Raw genomic sequence first — 12,362 nt, 5'->3', positions numbered from 1 at the left:
TTTTTTAAATGCAGGTTATGGTTTGAATTCAAAATTGAGGGTGATCTAATTGAGGTCTTTAAAATTCTGAATGGATAGATCATCTGTATTCCCTCTGAAGAATCAAGAACAAGGGGGCACAATGTTAAAATTACAGCCAGGCCCTTTAGGAGTGAAATCAGGAAGCACTTTTCCCCACAAAGGGCGGTGGAAATCTGGAACCCGCTCCCCCAAAAGGCTGTGGGTGCTGGGGGTCAATTGAAAATGTCAAGACTGATCGATGGATTTTCGTTAGGTAAGGGTATCAAGGATATGGAGCGGGGGCAGGTAAATTGAACTGAGGTGCAAATCAGCCGTGATCTAACTGAATGGCGGAGAAAGCTCGAGGGGCTGAATGGCCTCCTCCTGTTCATAAATAATATCAACGGAGCCACATCAAATCTAAAGGATTACGATGCCTAAAGCTCCAGCAAGCGCTATACTTGGGCTGATTGGTATCTGTTGATAAACAGAATGCCAAAATAAAATTTAAAGGAGCACTGTCAAATTTGTCTGCACACGATTGAAGAGGGCAGTAAAGTGGTGTCACTAAAATGGTACTTAAACAGTGACCTTCAGATATCGCAACAGATCCAACTTGAAAACTGCAGTATTTAGACGCTTCCAAATATGATGGGCCAGAAATTTGGGTCCCCACGGGTGAGTACACGCTGGGTACTCACGCGTAGGCCCAACAAAAGTGCAGATTTCATGCACGCGCAGGAAACCGGAACTTCCGTTCCCTTAAAGGAAGGGGTTCACATGTCGAACGCGTGCGCCGGAGAGGCAGCGCATACGCCTGGAACTTCCGGTTTTTTTTGCAGGTTTCTCCGGGAGGGCAAGTCTCCAGCAGCTACGCTTTTAAAAAGCAGTCACAAGGCCTGCTTTTAACAAGGTAAGTGGTGAATTAAGTAAAATTAAAACATTTTTCCACAGGTTTATTATTTTTAAATACTTTAAAGAAAGGTAAGTTTATTTTTAGCCCCGTTAGAAACTGTAATTAATGTTTTCAAAAAATAACTATTTTAAACAATAATTTAAATTTATGTAATTTATAGTTATTTTAAAAATGTAATTTAAAAAAAATATATAAAGTTTTAGTTAGGTTTTGGGGCTGATCTCTGTTCATACAGCTCTTCCTGTCAAATCTATGAATGGAGACTCCCTGCTACCATTGGCTCTCCATGGCCCACGTGATCCCAGGGGACGCTTCAAACTAACTGCGCCCCTGGGATATGCAAGCACTGCGCGCCGGCAGTTGGAGGAGGCCCAGGATCGGAATCCCACGTGGACCCAGAGCTCAACAGCCGGCGCGCTAGGTAAGTGCAGGTCAGGTGCTTGCACCCGCGGGAAGCCCCCGACCTGAATTTCTGGGCCAACTCACAAAAATATAAAATACTTATATGGAAAATATGCCAAATAAAGTGTCAAAAATCAATTATTTTCTGGGGGGATATGAATTATTTTCAAATATAACCTACTGACAATTTTATATCGAGTTAGCAGTTTCATTTGTGGAATAGGCAATATTACTACAGGAAGACTATCCTTTATCCAAACTTCCGAAAACCTCTAAACACTGAAAGTTTGGGAGCGGAGGAGAAGTTCTTTTTACACAGCGAGTTATGATCTGGAATGCGCTGCCTGAAAGGGCGGGGGAAGCAGATTCAACAGTAACTTTCAAAAGTGAATTGGATAAATACTTGAATTTTTCAGGGCAATGGGGGAAGAGGGATTGAGGTGGGGTGGGGGAGTGGGACTAATTTCGTCTTTCGGATGAGATATTAAACCGAGGCCCCGCCTGCTCTTTCAGGTGGATGTAAAAGATCCCATGGCCACTATTCTGAAGAAGAGCAGGGGAGTTCTCCCCAGCATCCTGGCCAATATTTATCCCTCAACCAACATAACTGAAAACACCAGATGATCTGGTCATTATCACATTGCTGTTTGTGGGAGCTTGCTGTGCGCAAATTCGCTGCCGCATTTCCCACATTACAACAGTGGCTACATTTCAAAAAGTACTTCATTGGCTGTAAAGCGCTCTGGGACGTCCTGAGGTTGTGAAAGGCGCTGTATAAATGCAAGTCTTTCTTTCTTTTAATTGGAGAGCTCTGTCAAAGAGCCAGCACAGGCACGATGGGCCGAATGGCCTCCTTCTGCACTGTAAGATTCTATAACTGCTAGTTTCCAAACTGTAAATACCTTCTTCATTCTGTTGGGATGCCACAGTAAAGCTATTCCATCACCTCGGGCTTCCTTCCATCACTACTTCACACATGCCCGAGGTTACTCTCTCTATTTCTTCTTTTACATCCTCTTAAATGATTTCTCTCTCAAACTTAGCCAGCTCTCCATGTAACCTCTGCGCTGACCAACAACCTGAGCAGCAACAAGTGTTCCAGAGTTATTGAAACGATTACTGTCCGATACGGAAGGCTTCCTCCTGGCATTCTTCTTGTCTAGGTCTTTAATTGGCTCCAGTCTATTGTTCCTTACACCTCTCTTTCCTCTCAGCATTTTTGCCACTGCACTCAATCTTCTGCTGTCTGTAAATCTCTTCCATTCTTCACCCACGACTCTTCCCCGCCAGATTCTATCTTAATTGATTTCTCAGTGTCTTATCTGAAAAGGACAGAAGCAGGGGGTGGATGATTCTGCATTGTGCTGCATGTGGAATAGGTTGGCCATCAGCTGCTGGGAGGGCAGACAGACCAATGCTGAAGTCAAAAGAAGTAACCTGCATGCAGTAAGGGCAGCGAGAAGAATTTGATGGGCAGGGCATGTGCACTGATGACCGAAGACAAGTACCCTTAGAAGGTTATAGAGAGGATGAGAGAGTGGGCCAGCGGGGGGAAAAGGTGCAACTGTGTGGACAAGGAACACAGGAAAGAACTTTTCAATCTGGTCCATCCAATTTCAGTGGCAGCAGTCTAAGGATAAGGGGTAAGCCATTTAGGACAGAGATGAGGAGGAATTTCTTCACCCAGAGAGTGGTGAACCTGTGGAATTCTCTACCACAGAAGGCAGTTGAGGCTAATTCATTAAATATATTCAAGAAGGAGTTAGATATATTTCTTAAGGCTAAAGGGATCAAGGGATATGGGGAGAAGGCAGGGACAGGGTACTGAATTTGGATGATCAGCCATGATCTCACTGAATGGTGGAGCAGGCTCGAGGGGCCGAATGGCCTACTCCTGCTCCTATCTTCTATGTTTCTATGTAATGCGGGAGATGACCAGACAGGCTGTTATGGGGAATAAACTGTTTGTGATGGTTATTGCTGGGCTATTTGAAGATCAGATCTGGAATTTGGGACATTCTTAATGTCAAATGTCATGATATTTTCATGCTTAAATTTACTGCACTCCTGCAAATGTCTCTCTTCAAAAATTATTATTTTTTCTTTTTACACAAATGTCCTGACAGTCTTCGATTAAGCAAAATATCCTTTGAGCTAATATTTACAGCAATTATCAGATTTAACGCAGCGAGCAGTGATGTACTTGATTTTCCAGATTTAACAGCAAACTCATTAAACGTTTATGGAAACGTGCTTCCGATATTGCTTTGTTAATCTTGTAAACAGTGGATTTTGCTTTTCAGCTGTTCGATATCCATATTATTATTCTTGCCACGATCTCTCCCCCTTGTGTCTTGCTACACTCAGGCACCACTCCCTCAGGATCCTACCTATGCCACTCTGTAACCTACTGCCAAATAGGTCCTGAAAAGGTTGCTGCCAGCTGTACTTCCTTCCACTGTCTTTCTTGTCAGCCATGGCTCTGAGACAGAAGGTCGTAGGTTCAAGTCCCACTCTAAGGACTTGAGCACAAACTAGACTGACACTCCAGTGCAGTGCTGAGGGAGTGCTGCACTGTCGGAGGTGACATCTTTTGGAGGAGACGTTAAACCAAGGCCCCGTCTACTCTCTCGGGTAGATGTAAAAGATCCCATGGCACTATTTTCGAAGAGCAGGGGAGTTCTCCCCGGTGTCCTGGCCAATATTTATCCCTCAAATCAACATCACAAACAGATCATCTGGTCATTATCACGTTGCTGTTTGTGGGAGCTTGCTGTGCGCAAATTGGTGGCCACGTTTCCCACCTTACAACAGTGACTGCACTTCAAAAAGTACTTCATTGGCTGCAAAGCGCTTTGTACGTCCCGAGGTCGTGAAAGGCGCTATAGGAATATTTCTTTCTCGTACTTTGGTACACGCTCAGCTTGGAATGCCAACCTGAGCAAACATGACACTTGGACCTCACCCAGTTGGCGAGCTGCCAATCAACAGCAGGCCGAAAGCGTGGCTGTCGGCACTAAGTAAGGTGCAGAATTGGCAATAGCGAAAGAATGTCAGCAGAGGTTCGACCAAAGTTCAAATCACCCACCACCGTGGCACTGATGCAGAGACCATTTTTGAAGTGGGTACACTGTATCTCAGGTATAGGATCTATGTTCTAGGTAGACCGGCGGGCAAATTAGCCAATTTTTTAAAAATCTTTGACACTTTATTTGGAATAGGCAATTTACATATCTACATATTATTTAAAAATGTCCAGTAGGGCACTCATTCTCTGTCCAGAAACCTTACTTCCCGTTATCACAATTCTTGGTTATGCTTTACTGTCAACATTTCCAATTGTCCTGGCCAAAATTTATTCTTCAAACCAACGTGATTTAAAAAAAAAAATTATTTGACAATTTAATCACACTGCTATTTGTGGGTTCTTGCTGTGCACAATTTGGGTGCCGTATTTCCCTACATTGCAACAGTGGCTACACTTCAAAAAAAAAGTTATTTATTGACTGAAACCGTGTGGGATGTCCTAGTCATGAAACGCACGATGCAAATGAAAAGTTTTTTCTTTCTACTGACAATTATGGTGTCAACATTTCTTATTCAATTTTGCCCTATCAATTGTCACAATATAGTTGCAGACTCTAGGCGGCACTGTAGGGGGAGCCTCTGAAGCCTTTCTCACAGCCCCTCCTTGCCAGCTTGTACATTAAAAAAAACCTTATTTAGGATTTGACCATGGGCAATGGAACACGCAATTGACCAGTATGCCTAAATACAACAACTTGCATTAATATAGCCCAAACAACAATGTGATAATGACACACATAGTCTGTTTTGAGGTTTTGGTTCAGGGATAAATATTGACCAGGACACCGGGGAGAACTATCCTGCTCTTCTTCAGCCGTGGCTCAGTGGGTGGCACCCTTGCCTCCGCAGTCTGAAAGTTGTGGGGTCAAGTTCCACTCCAGAGACTTGAGCACAAAAATCTAGGCTGACACTCCAGTGCAGTACTGAGGGAGTGCTGCACTGTCAGAGGTGCCGTTTTTCGGATGAGACGTTAAACCGAGGCCCCTTCTACTCTCTCAGGTGGACGTAAAAGATCCCGTGGAAAGTTGGCTGCTGCGTTTCCTACGTCACAACAGTGACTACGCTTCAAAAAGTACTTCATTGGCTGTAAAGCGCTTTGGGACGTCCGGTGGTCATGAAAGGTGCTATAGAAATGAAAGTCTTTCTTTCTTTAAATAGTGCCAGAATAATGACGTAAGTTTTAAATTAGCCTTTCACTAGTTTGAATCTGGGCTCCCTTTTCCCATTGTCATGGTTTGATTTGAAGTACTATAGTGCTTTAGATTTACCTTTTCTGTATTATTTACTATCATATATTGCATTTTTTGAAGTCATAATTCCTATGCCGCAGTTACGTGGCTCTTTACTGCAGCCCTCTCCAGGGCTTCAACATCTCCCTTGTGTCTCAGTGACCAATGGATATAGAAAGGCTTACGTTTATGTAGCGCCTTTTACAACCTCAGGATTTCCCAAAGCGCTTTACAGGCAATGAAGTACTTTTGAAGTGTAGTCACTGTTGTAATGTAGGAAATCTTACTCAAAGTGTGATCTAACTATAATGAGCTTGACTTTTTTTTCGACAAAGTCCCGCATGTGAGACTGGTCAAGAAGGTAACAGCCCATGGGATCCAGGGCAATTTGGCACATTGGATCCAAAATTGGCTTAGTGGCAGGAGGCAGAGGGTGATGGTCGAAGGTTGTTTTTGTGACTGGAAGCCTGTGTCCAGTGGTGTACTGCAGGGATCGGTGCTGGGTCCCTTGCTGTTTGTAGTGTACATTAATGATTTAGATATGAATGTAGGTCAGTAAGTTCGCAGGTGACACGAAAATTGGTGGAGTGGTAAATAGCGAGGAGGGAAGCCTCAGGCTACAGGACGATATAGACGGGTTGGTCAGATGGGCAGAACAGTGACAAATGGAATTTAACCCTGAAAAGTGTGAGGTGATGCATTTTGGGAGGACTAACAAGGCAAGGGAATACACAATGAATGGTAGGACCCTAGGAAGGACAAAGGATCAGAGGGACCTTGGTGTTCATGTACCTGAAGGCAGCAGGACAGGTAGATAAGGTGGTTAAAAAGGCATATGGGATACCTGCCTTCGCGAGGGGCGAAAAACATTAATAGGAGTGGTATATAGGCCTCCAAATAGTAAAATAGAGGTTAGGGAGGGCATCACGAGGGAAATTAGAGAAGCGTGCAATAAGAGCACAGCTGTCATCATAGGTGACTTTAACTTACATATAGATTGGACTAGCCTAATCAGTAAAAATAATGAGGAGGAGGAATTCCTTGAGTGTTTAAGGGATGGTTATCTGGATCAATATGTCGAGGAACCAACTCGGGAACAGGCTATATTGGACTGGGTACTGTGCAATGAGAAGGGACTAATCAGTAATCTTGTTGTACGGGGACCCTTGGGTCAGAGCGATCATAACATGATCGATTTCTCACTCGAAATGGAGAGCGAAGAAATTGACTCAGAGACTAAGGTCCTGAATTTAAACAAGGGGAATTATGATGCCATGAGACGGGAACTGAGTAGGTCTGATTGGACAACGTTCCTGGGAGGACTGGAGGTAGATAAACAATGGCAAACATTTAAAGATAGAATGACAAAATTGCAAAAATTGTTTATACCAATCTGGCATAAAAGGAAATCTAAAAAGGTGACTCAACCGTGGATAACAGGGGAAATTAGAGACAGCATAAAATCCAAAGATAGGGCGTATAAAATAGCCAAAAAAAGCGCCAGAGCGGAAGATTGGGAACAGTTTAAGATAGAGCAAAGGAGGGCAAAGGGCATGATCAAGAGGGGCAAAATAGCTTACGAAAACAAGCTGGCGGAAAATATAAAAACTAACTCCAAAAGCTTTTATAAATATATCAAAAGGAAAAGACTGGTGAAAACCAAAGTTGGTCCATTGCAGTCAGATACGGGGGAATATATAATGGGAAATAAGGAAATGGCAGATCAACTAAATGCATACTTTGGGTCAGTCTTTACGAAGGAAGACACAAAAAACCTCCCTGGGATATCGGGAAAAATAGGGACATTGGCAAAGGAGGAACTGACGCAAATCAATATCTCTAAGGATATGGTGTTAAGGAAGCTAAAGGGATTGAAGGTGGACAAATCCCCAGGGCCTGATAACATGCATCCTAGGGTACTGAAGGAGGTGGCCCTAGAGATAGCGGATGCACTAAGGATGATTTTTCAGAATTCATTAGACTCGGGAACAGTGCCGATGGATTGGAGGGTAGCTAACGTTACCCCACTATTCAAAAAGGGGGGTAGGGAAAAAGCAGGTAATTACAGACCTGTAAGCCTTACATCAGTTGTGGGCAAAATGCTGGAGTCCATCATTAAGGATGAAATAGCGGAGCACTTAGCAAATGGGGACAGGATAGGACAGAGTCAACATGGATTTACAAAGGGTAAATCGTGCTTGACTAATCTATTGGAATTTTTTGAGGGAGTAACTGGTAGAATAGATGGGGGAGAGCCAGTAGATGTGGTGTACCTGGACTTCCAAAAGGCCTTCGATAAGGTCCCACATAAAAGATTAGCATGGAAAATTGAGGCTCATGGGATAAAGGGGAAAGTTTTGGCGTGGATAGGGAACTGGCTGTCAGATAGAAAACAGAGAGTTGGAATAAACGGCTCATTTTCTGAATGGCAGGCAGTAACAAGTGGGGTACCACAGGGATCTGTCCTGGGCCCCCAGCTGTTCACAATTTACATTAATGACCTGGATCAGGGAGTCGGATGCAGCATTTCCAAATTTGCAGACGACACTAAACTAGGAGGGGGGGTGGGCTCAGAGGAAGAGACCAGGAAGCTCCAGAGCGATTTGGACAGACTGGGCGATTGGGCGGATAAATGGCAGATGCACTATAATGTGGACAAGTGCGAAGTTATCCACCTTGGGTGCAGGAACGGGAGGGCAAATTATTATTTAAATGGCAATAGATTGGGAGAGGGGGAAGTACAGAGAGACCTGGGTGTTCTTGTACACCAGTCACTGAAGGCGAGCATGCAGGTGCAACAGGCGGTCAAGAAGGCAAACGGTATGCTGGCCTTCATAGCAAAAGGGTTAGAATACAGGAACAGGGATACCTTGCTGCAGCTGTACAGGGCACTGGTGAGACCACACCTCGAGTACTGTGTACAGTTTTGGTCGCCTCATCTGAGGAAGGATGTTCTTGCCATGGAGGGGGTGCAGCGGCGATTCACCAGGCTGATACCAGGAATGGCGGGAATGACCTATGAGGAGAGACTATGTAGTTTAGGGATGTACACACTGGAGTTTAGAAGATTGAGAGGGGACCTCATAGAAGTGTATAAAATTCTGACAGGTCTAGACAGACTGGATGCAGAAGGAATGTTTCCCTTGGCGGGTGAGAACAGAACTAGAGGACATAATTTAAGGATAAGGGCTAAACCATTTAGGACAGAGATGAGGGGGAATTTCTTCACTCAGAGAGTGGTGAACCTGTGGAACTCATTGCCACAGAGGGCAGTGTACGCCAGCTCATTAAATATATTTAAGAGGGAATTAGATATATTTCTACGGGCAAAAGGGGTTAAGGGTTACGGAGAGAAGGCGGGGACGGGATACTGAATTAAAGGATCAGCCATGATCTCATCGAATGGCGGAGCAGGCACGAAGGGCCGAATGGCCTACTCCTGCTCCTATCTTCTATGTATCTATGTATTAGCCGAGGCATAGAATATAAGAGCAGGGAGATTATGATGGAGCTGTACAAAACGCTAGTTAGGCCACAGCTGGAATATTGTGTGCAGTTCTGGTCGCCACACTATAGGAAGGATGTGATTGCATTGGAGAGGGTGCAGAGGAGATTCACCAGGATGTTACCTGGGCTGGAGCGCTTCAGCTATGAAGAGAGACTGGACAGGCTGGGGTTGTTTTCCTTAGAGCAGATAAGGCTGAGGGGGGACCTGATTGAGGTGTACAAAATTATGAGGGGCATAGATAGGGTAGATAGAAAGGAACGTTTCCCCTTCGTAGAAGGGTCAATAACCAGGGGGCATTGTTTCAGGTAAGGAGCAGGAGGTTTAGAGGGGATTTGAGGAAAAACATTTTCACCCAGAGGGTGGTTGGAATCTGGAATTCACTGCCTGAATGAGTGGTAGAGGCAGGAACCCTCACAACATTCAAGAGGCATTTAGCTGAGCACTTGAAACGCCATAGCATACAAGGCTACGGACCAAGTGCTGGAAAATGGGATTAGAATAGACAGGGCTTGATGGCCGGTGTGGACACGATGGGCTGAAGGGCCTCTTTCTGTGCTGTGTAACTCTGACTCTATGACATGTACTCCACCATTTTTGCTGCATGAGCTGTGGCTCAGTGGGCAGCACTCTCGCTTCACAGTGAGAAGGTTGTGGGTTCGAGTCCCACTCCAGAGACTTGAGCACAAAAATCCAGGCTGACACTCCAGTGCAGTACTGAGGGAGTGTTGTACTGTCGGAGGTGCTGTCTTTCAGATGAGACGTTAAACCGAGGCCCCGTCTGCTCTCTCAGGTAGATGTAAAAGATCCCATGATAGGGAATCCTCCTGTTTGTCTTGGACAATATCTATCCCTCAGCTAACTTTGTCATCCATTCATTTTCTGTTTGTGGGATCTTCCTGTGTACGAACCGGCTGAGATTTGCCTACATAACAGTGAATTGCGGTTAGAGTTAGAAACCACATCAGAAGAACAGGGGAGTTCTCCCCGGTGTCCTGGGGCCGATATTTATCCCTCAACCAACATCACTAAAAACCAGATTATCTGGTCATCATCACATTGTGGGAGCTTGCTGTGTGCAAATTGGCTGCCTCTCCTACATGACAACACTTCAAAAAGTACTTCATTGGCTGTAAAGCACTTTGGGACGTCCTGAGGTTGTGAAAGGTGCTGGAGAAATGCAAGTTCTTTATTTTACAAGAATGAGCCAAAGGACTACAACTCCCAGAAAACACTGCAGGCTGCACACGCAAGCTCAGTCGCTCCTGGTTATAGTAAATACGTCACATCTTGCACATATTCAGTAATGGCATTTTTTTTTTTTTAAAAACACAAAAAATATATCTGTTAAAACTCAAAGCTTCGCCGTGCATTTGAGCAAACAGGTGGAGTAAGATGCCATGCATTTAAAATAATGACCCCCCCCCCCATTCATTGTCCTTTACCCCCCGCCCCAACATGTTAATATTGTTGCACCGACACTGTTAAATCTACTCCACAATGCTGAGCAATGAGGTCGATTCTGACAGTCTGTAAAAAAAAAAGCATTTAACAATATGCAATTAAAATGCATTTTCTACACTGCCTGCTCCGAGGTGCATGGGTGAATTACAACTTCTGTCTGCAGCTTCCGCTAATGTGTCTGCAAATTGCAAACAAACGATAGTGAAACCTGCAGTAATATTCTAGACGTCTGATAAATAATTTTGCCTCTGCTGATTAAATCTTCACGATGTGTGGGGAGGCTTTTAGACGGCGACAACCCCTGATGCAAACACAGACACAGCTCGCTCTCTCTCACACACACACACACAGACCAAGTCTTCCATTGCTGGAGCCGAAATCTAAATATTCAGGACCTGTCCTTTTCAGGTCGATTTCACGCAGAACTTACTTGGGATTTCTCGGTCAATGGATTCTGCAAACGGCTGCAATTATAAACAGAAAATGCAATTAGCTTAATTAGTTCCTGCCGTTACTGCTCATGTTGTATTAATTAGCACAGGGCAAGGGGGCATCTCTGCGGAGAAGTGAAGAGGACTTTTAAGCATGATTTTTTTTTGCATAGGCTTACCTGCATTGGACCGGTGTCACGGAGCTTGCATCTCTTTCTCTCTTGCCCCCTGTTTAATGTATCTTGCATTGGCTAGACGCGGGTTCTGAATATAGTGGCAGATGAAACGCAGTCACGTATTGCACTGCGCAGAGTCTGGTGAGAGGAGGGGAGGGCGAAAGACACATCTACACCAAACTTGATTTTAAAATAGTAATGCACAGCACCACACAGAGCTCAGGAGGAAGTAGAACAGGTCCACCGCTGTAAAGGCTAGACAGATGGAAGAGATGCCTCCCGTTTCTTCATTCTTTCATGCAGATCATTGGCTGAAGGTGGCACGCGATCATGTCTTTTATGCCTAACCATCCAATTAGAAAGAAATAATGAATTGCATTTTTACAGCGCCTTTCTGGACAAGTCTTACAGCCAATGGAGCACAGTCACTGTTGTAATGTAGGAAACGCGATTTGCACACAGCAAGTTCGCACAAACAGCAGTGAGATACATGACCAGATAATTGAAACGTTTAAGATTCTGGCAGGGTAGACGCTGAGAGGTTGTTTCCCCTGGGCTGGAGAGTCTAGAACTAGGGGTCACAGTCTCAGGATAAGGGGTCGGCCATTTAAGGCTGTGATGAGGAGAAATGTCTTCACTGAGGGTGGTGAATCTTTGGAATTCTCTGCCCCAGAGGGCTGTGGAGGCTCAGTCATTGAGTATACTCAAGACGGAGATCAACAGATTTTTGGACTCTAGGGGAATCAAGGGATATGGGGATTGGGCGAGAAAGTGGAGTTGAGGTCGAAGATCAGCCATGATTGAATGGTGGAGCAGGCTTGAGGGGCCGTGTGGCCAACTCCTGCTCCTAATTCTTATGTTCTTCTAATCTGTTTTTTAGGTTGAAGGATAAATATTGCCCAAGACACCAGGGAGATCTCCCCTGCTCTTCTTTGAATGGTACATAAGAATTAGGAGCAGGAGTAGGCTATGGGATCTTTTAGGCCCATCTGAGATGTGTAATGTCGCATCCAAAAGACAGCACCTCCTACAGTGCAGCACTCCCCATCAGCCTGGATTATGTGCTCACGTCTCTGGAGAAGGTCTTGAACCCCCAACCTTCTGACTCCGAGGTGAGAGTGCTACCCACCGAGTCAACAATTCAATGTCATG

At 44.7% G+C, this 12,362-nt stretch overlaps 1 protein-coding gene across 3 annotated transcripts in view; it reads right to left on the bottom strand.

Annotated features, from left to right (window-relative positions):
• LOC147115411 (polyhomeotic-like protein 3) overlaps positions 1–11,522 on the bottom strand; it is a 113,447-nt gene extending 101,925 nt beyond the window's left edge. For 2 of the 3 annotated variants that reach the window (XM_085989660.1, XM_085989662.1), the window contains exons 1-2: positions 11,214–11,522; positions 11,034–11,067 (exon numbers count right to left, since the gene is read on the bottom strand). The gene's annotated coding sequence lies outside the window, so the exon portion shown is untranslated. The remainder of the gene's footprint in view (positions 1–11,033; positions 11,068–11,213) is intronic. The other variant, XM_085989661.1, reaches the window with a different exon arrangement.
• Positions 11,523–12,362: the final 840 nt, after the last annotated feature.

The sequence above is a fragment of the Somniosus microcephalus genome, chromosome 6, assembly GCF_052327205.1.
Source record: "Somniosus microcephalus isolate GS21.2 chromosome 6, FLI_Smic_1.0, whole genome shotgun sequence".
NCBI classification, from domain to species: domain Eukaryota; kingdom Metazoa; phylum Chordata; class Chondrichthyes; order Squaliformes; family Somniosidae; genus Somniosus; species Somniosus microcephalus.
Note: the sequence above shows the minus strand (reverse complement) of the source record. Positions and strands in the feature narration are given on the sequence as shown.